The sequence below is a fragment of the Dreissena polymorpha genome, chromosome 1 (assembly GCF_020536995.1).
Source record: "Dreissena polymorpha isolate Duluth1 chromosome 1, UMN_Dpol_1.0, whole genome shotgun sequence".
In the NCBI taxonomy this organism is placed as follows: Eukaryota; Metazoa; Mollusca; class Bivalvia; order Myida; family Dreissenidae; genus Dreissena; species Dreissena polymorpha.
Window position 1 is genome coordinate 198,958,752 of NC_068355.1, and position 7,486 is coordinate 198,966,237.

Consider the following 7,486-nt stretch of genomic DNA (forward strand, 5'->3'; position numbering starts at 1 on the left):
TATAACATTTAAGTAAATAAAGCATATAGAGCATGCTAAGCATCCAAAGCACACAAAGCTAAGCAAATCTAACACTATATAACATTATAGTAGAAAATGAACTTAAAACTAAGTGATGTGATACTCCCTTGCTGTGGAAATCCCATTCAGTCTACAGCATTTGCACCTACAGATTTTTCCATTCCATGTCCCAATTAAAGTTTTAAATTGCGAAAAATTTGTACATTTTCTGAAATCTTCTGGTAGGGAGTTCCACAGCGAGGGGGCAGCATATCTAAAAGAACGTGAAGACGGAATTTGCCGAGTGTGTTCCGATGTATCTGAAATACAAAGTGTTGCAACTCGGTATATTCCGTGACAGCATCTGGAAATTTCCAAACGGATATTTATAAAGTACTAGTTCCACACTCATATGTGCATGTCAATTCGCAAAAGGCGAGAGCCGGGACCATGCAGCAAGGTGCTCGCATATGTTAGAGGTCAATTGTCTTCAATGTAAACAGCATTGCGAAGCGAAAATAACGTTGCCGTATAATTGTTTTCAGGTGATTTCGTCTTCAAAATATTGTTGTTTTCTTTCCAAAAGATTATTTCACAACTAATTTTATTGTCTTTATATTTTGTATTGTGAGATTTGCCTGATATGCTGAGGTTTCTTACCAAAGTATTACCTGGTACTGATACTATTATATTGAGAATATTGGCAAAACAAATTTGTCGAGACTCAAGTGATTGATCATCTATTAATTGAAGGTACCTCAGATGAGCATGAGACTGCTGAACCTGATAATGTCGTAGACTTTGACGCAGAAACTCAACAAATCAATTATCAATACTGTAAAGTTGACAAGAGTGATTACTGTTCAGATTTTCAGGAGGAAGGAGACAATGAGAAGAAGATGATCAATTATTTGAATTCCAATCTCTATTCCGATATCTGATAATATCTAGTAATATATAGTAACATACTTGTTTTATGATATTACTAGATAGTACATACTTGATATATGTCATAATGATATAAATAAATACTATGTGTAACCGTCATTTCATTTTGTGTTTTCTCTCTTTTTGTTTGGTCTGACAAACACTCATCCGGTCTGACAGAATTTGTCAATCCGTCAGACCGAATGTCTGACATCAATCTGGAAGTTTGGTATTGTCTGTGTACTTCTATTTGGTGAAGTTGTGTATAGCGATCGTTATTATATGTCTATTAATAAACTAATACATTGTACGTTTTCGTACCACTACGCCTTCCAATAAACTTGCTTGCGCGATAGGTCGTCAAATATCGTACTACATTGATTCTCCACTAAATAAGCAAATTAGTAAAACCACAAAATAAATATATTTTGATTATGTTTTGTTTTTATACAAAACCAGAAAGTTTCGCGTATTTGCCCAGTCCCTGTGATCTTTCCCCTGTGATCAGTTGTGGATCAGTTATTAATTAAAACAATAAGCTTTGCATTATTGGCAATAAATGTTGTAATAAATGTAATAGGCACAAATGCAGTACTTATTAACACTAATATACACAAAAAATCACCACTATGCAAGATATTCTTAAAACCAAAATATATACATTGATCCGTAAAATAACTTCTCCTCCCATAAGCGAAAAAAAAAGCATTACATACTAGTCGCCGCTCTCCAGAGCGACGCCAATTAAATTGTAAACAAACAAGACTTAAACGTTTGTATTTTATATAGCAATTATATTCATAAAATTTTGATAATACTACATAGCTACACTATGTTTTTAACATTTGGATTATTAACAAAGCACCGTTCATACACTTCAAAGTCAATTATATGTCAAATCACCGTAAACATTTTAAAGAAGAGTTTTTGTGTTAAGCAGTGTGATCGGGCAATCATTTTTACTGAAGATACCGCAGTTTAGTTGAGGTTTTCTCTGCTGTATATACAGCTGAAGTTTCACTGTATATGTATTATCATTGAATTTTCATTTTATGAGTATGCCGTTTGATGTTGACGTCAAGTGACATTTGAATATGAATAATATTCTATGAATAAAACAAATTACATTTCAGCAAATTCACAGGTCACCCATAGGATTCTGCTAAATGTGACAACGACTTTCAAAACATTGATAATTGATTATAAATAACACTTTTATGTTCAGTTTCCAATCGAAGTCGCTCGACATTTTTCAAACCGACATTTTAAATTGCAATTAAAATTGAGATAGAAGCTGTAACGCTTCGCTGCAAAGATTTAAGACTCAAATGTTATCTTCATAGTAGATCTCTTAGATGATCACTGTATTCATTTATTTATTCACAATGACGTATTTCCTTTATTACCTTTCAACGATATTGACTTCATAATAAGATGGTATTAAACGTTGTTATGTGGTATTTTTTTAAACAAATACATAGACGAATCTCATAGAAAAAAGTCGTATCTTAGGCCACAATTAACTGAAAAATTGGCAGAATTGGTTTTACAAATTGTATAGCTATTTTTTGTCTTCATGACTGACAGTAGGGCATACACATTGGCACATGTCATGGGTAGTTTTTATGTCAAGGACCAACACCGGAACAGATGATTGTACTAAGAGTTCATACTTTGTAATATATAGAGCTTCAAATGTTTGACAGAATTTTTATATTAATATGGACATCAAATATATTTTATTCTGCCTTTGATTATATTGAACATGGAATGAAGATATTTTCATTTCGGTAGCTCGCTTCTTATTTTTGGCGAAATATTTATAAATTTGTTGGGACTTACATATTACTTTAATGATTCACAACACTAACGTTTGCAAACATTTAATGAAGCCATGTATTTTTAAACTGAACCACTGCAGTGATTCCGCGTTTTGATTACAATAATTATTCAAATCAATTACCGTTATTACTATCACGTCATCAGTAATTTATAACAAAACCATTCCATAATACTTTTTGCACTTAAATGTCATTACCGTTTTTAACATCTAAAGCCAAGCTAATACAACATTTATAATTTCAAACACGCTTGTTATTCTCTAATGACACCAGACAGACAGACATAAATTTTATGAACTTGCACAATGTCACCCAACAGATTGCTTTGAAATTTATTTGAACGAGTTCAGATGAGTTCGATGAATAATGCAACTGAATAGTTCCTCTGTACATTCTAAAGCGAGCCGTGTTTTTAAACCAGTAACGATTTGAATTTATCTGAATACATTCAAGATTTAAACATATTTCAATCTATTAGAACTCTAACATACATGTTATAAAGCTTGATCAATTGAAGCATTTATTTTCTGCACTCGCGTTAATAGAGCGATTTCTATGGTACTGATATTAAGTTTAAACCTGTTTATTTAAGCTCGATTGTATCGAAACCCTAAAGCTTATAGAAACGCTGTTAAGTCCGTTGCCTGGGTAGAATCAGTACTTGGTGTCTTTTTGTGGAATCAAACCCGTGACCTCCCAGTCGATACGCGGACAACATATCTACTGTGTCATGGCGAAGTTTTATTAGGGAAAGTGATGCGTTACAATTAATTTAATCTGTTAACTTATTATATTAAAATATCACTTTTCAAATTTGATAATCACAATTAATGCAGAATGTAATTTTTACGGGTAAACATGTTTTCTTGTATGAAATTCACAATACGATAGACGAACACACTCGCATGATGGCAAGTCAGATCGGTAGTCTGAATAATTTAACATGCGACATTTGGGACCGTCTGTATGACCGTCATCGGACACATTTCATCTTAGATCAATACGCCTCATGGATGTAAAAGTAAATGATGCATATGAAAACGCATTGTAATCATGATGGCCGTATAGTCCATAAAGCTTCCTCTGATATATACATACATATGGGCCGTGCTATGTGAAAAGGGGGTTTAATGCATGTGCGTAAAGTGTCGTCCGAGATTAGCATGTGCAGTCCGCACAGGCTAATCAGAGACGACACTTTCCGCCTAAACTAGATTTTTGCTAAGAAGAGACTTTCTTGAATCGAAATATAGCATAAAAGCGGAAAGTGTCTTCCCTGATTAGCCTGTCTGTGCGGACTGAACAGGCTAATCTGGGACGACACTTAACACACATGCATTAAACACCTTTTTCACATACCACGGCCGATATATATTAGAAAAAAAATTGTTTATTCAGTGTAATTAGTAACTATCTTATACCCTTTCGACTCACCTGGCCACACATAGAGCGATTAAATGTCAAAAATTGTACTGAACTTGTGGCACTCAGTCTAGGTTTATATTTATGTGTCGTTTTATTTTTTGTGTTACTTTATTTCAGCTGATTAAAAAATGTGTGTGTTATAGACTGGCACCCGTTAGGTTTATTATAAATTATTATTATTATAGATTAGACATTTAAATAGTCAAAATGGCAGTGATCGTATGGCATTCATTCTTATTTGATATGTATGCGTTGTGGTTTGTGTGTATTGAATTTTTTTGCTGAATAAAAATGTTTGTTATAGACTTACGCCCGAGATTTATATTATATCGATATAACGATTAAATAATACTAGTAATTTGCTTATCAGTCATGTTTTATGTTTCGGGTCTTTTTTTTATTTATCCCATGGGGCTGAAGAGTGTTGAGTCTCCTTATCCAGTATGTTTCTCGAAGTTTTCGTGTTTTGAGGTATACTACTATTGCAGTTTTGCAGTTATGGGTACCCTTGACGGACGTTATGGCGCCTGAAATGCTCTTTAATGTCAGAGTTGATGACATAAGCATGCATGTTTGGCAACGAGCAAAGATGCATGGGAGTGACTCACCTGAGACATTGTTCACATGTTCGGGTGAAATTTTGGCACGCACACGTATGTTTCTGTGTTATTTTGGCCTTTGGAAGACTATAACGGGCTTTTCAGGGCATAACATTTGTATTTTTGTCGATGTCATAATTTAAGACCAGATGTTGTCAATAACTGCATAAATGTTTGGCAACTCCGGATGGTAAGTGACCACAAGCGTAATTATTTAATTAGTGACCATTTGAGTTGTAAATACATGTAATCAGTTCATCCCTCTCCTGTGCGCTCGCTTTAGCTTTAGCCTGTGCAACAATATCATCTGTAGATCCTATAATGTTTTTAGTAAGTTCTTGTTATCTAAAGTCGAATCTACTTTTCTAGGTTCATATTCGTCTAATACGGATTGCTCAACTGAAAATAATATTCATGCAGTAGTATCGTGGGTAGCAGCTGGACAAAAGAAGGTATTGATACCTAAACGTTGGATGTAGAAACAACGCTTGGTGGTGATAGATAAACATGGTCTAATGGACGTTCAGATATTTGAAGTTAACCTTTGTGTTTTTTTGCGTTTCTACTTATGCAGAGTGGCTATCAAATAAAAAACATTTACAATTGTAAATAATTTCTTTTGTAAAGATGGACAATAAATACTTCAAGGACTGATTGTACACTGTACAACATAGGGATCCAAATTCTAAAATTCCTTCTCTCAAGCAATATTTGATATTTAATTACAACTCACATTATTATTTATTTAAAACCGAATAATTGATATTGGTTTTAACTTCGCTGCTTTATAAATGACCCTTTGGGGAAGCATAAAAAAGGCATTTATTCACATAGCTCACTGACACTTATTTACAGCCTCAAGGTCTAGCGGATAAAGAATCATAGTGGATGTTTTCCTTGTTTTTCGGGTTGAAGTGCGTTTTAAATATTAGTCAGCATTTATTAAAATGTGCGCAATAAGCATTGCGTTGACGGGAAATTGTGATAAATCTCGAAAGATCACAGCTGCCTTGATATAGGCAGACATGAAACAAAGGCAATTAAAATTAATTTATTCAAAACCAGTCTCTTTGATATAAAACAGTGACGTCACTAATGTTTTACATCTCGTGCAATGTAATAAATTCAGTGAAAAAGAAATATATCGTTTAAAGGGGATACTGACAATAGTTTGATTTTGGGCCATAATCATATCGTATTTAATTACATAGACTATTCTGAAAAAGTGCGAGCTGAACCATTAAAATTGGACCAAAAACGTGTTTTTTAATTTGACGTACGAACCTAGTTTTTGAGCTCACATGACCGAGTTTCAATCTCAGCCGAGATGTCATTGGGACAAATGTTCTGACAAAGGCTCAAGGCTCATGCAGATTGGTCAATAGATGTTGCAAATATAGCTTCAACAAGTTTTCACTAAAGCCGTATAAGGAAAACGGCCCCGACCCAGGTGGCCATGCTTTTCAACAGACCAGAAGAATTGTCGAACTTAAGTCTTTAGAAAAAGTGCTCTGGCTAAGTTTAATTTATTGCACAAAAAATGTGGCTTCTAGAGTGTTAACAGGGTTTCACTATAGCAAAATAAGGAAAAATTTCCCGCCCTCTGGCGGCGATGTTTTTCGACTAGACATAACCATTTTTGAACTCAGCCGAGCAATGATTAGAACAAAATGTTCTTACCAAGTTTCATAAATATAAGACTATATTGTGACTGTTAGAGTGTTTACAAGGTTTTACCATAGCCATATAAGAAAAAATCTCCCGCCCCAGCCGGCCAAATTTTTTAACGGAACGGAACCATTTTCAAACTCAGCCCTGATATATTCTAAGGACAAATGTTCTGACCAAGTATCGTCAAGATTGGACTTAACATGTGATTATTATTAGAGTGTTAACAAGATTTAGTATAGCCATATAAAGATAAATGCCCCACCCCCGCCATGTTTTTCAACAGACCGGAACAATTTTCGAACTCAGTTCAAGATATTATTAGATCAAATGTTCTGACTAAGTTTCATGAAGTCTGGAAAATCAATATTACTTTTAGAGTTGTTGCAAGGTTTTACTATAGCCTTGCAAGGAAAGCTGCCAAGCCCCCTGGCAGCCATGTTTTTCAACCAACCAAACCCATTTTAAAACTCGTCCAAGATATCCTTTGGGCACGTGAACTGACCAAGTTTCATGAAGATAGGATAATAATTGTGGCTGAAAGAGTATTAACAAGGTAAATGTTGACAGCGCACGACGTACGACGATCGACGCTCGACGGACAAAAGGCGATTACAAAAGCTCAACATTAGCTCGTTGTATTCAGGTGAGCTTAAAACCACGGTTTGAACATGCATGGATTGATCAGAATTTGCTACAAATATACTATGTTAAATGATATGATCATCATTGCATTCCTTTATTATATTCGTGACATATATTACATAGTAGTACATACTAACTATTTTGTCGCACAGTTATCAGTTACCTTGGTTAAGAGACAGGTCATATTTGATTGCCGTGCTACGGTAAAGGAAAGGGTGTAAGCAAAATGTTTACAGTTCAACATAACATAGATGATTCCTTTGACATCTGTATCTTGCACTGATGACACTCCTGTATACCTATCTGGGGGCATAAAACATTTTGCCAAATGCCAGCTGTCGGTTCCCCATTGTTCAGCTGACGTATAATGGATATTTTAGA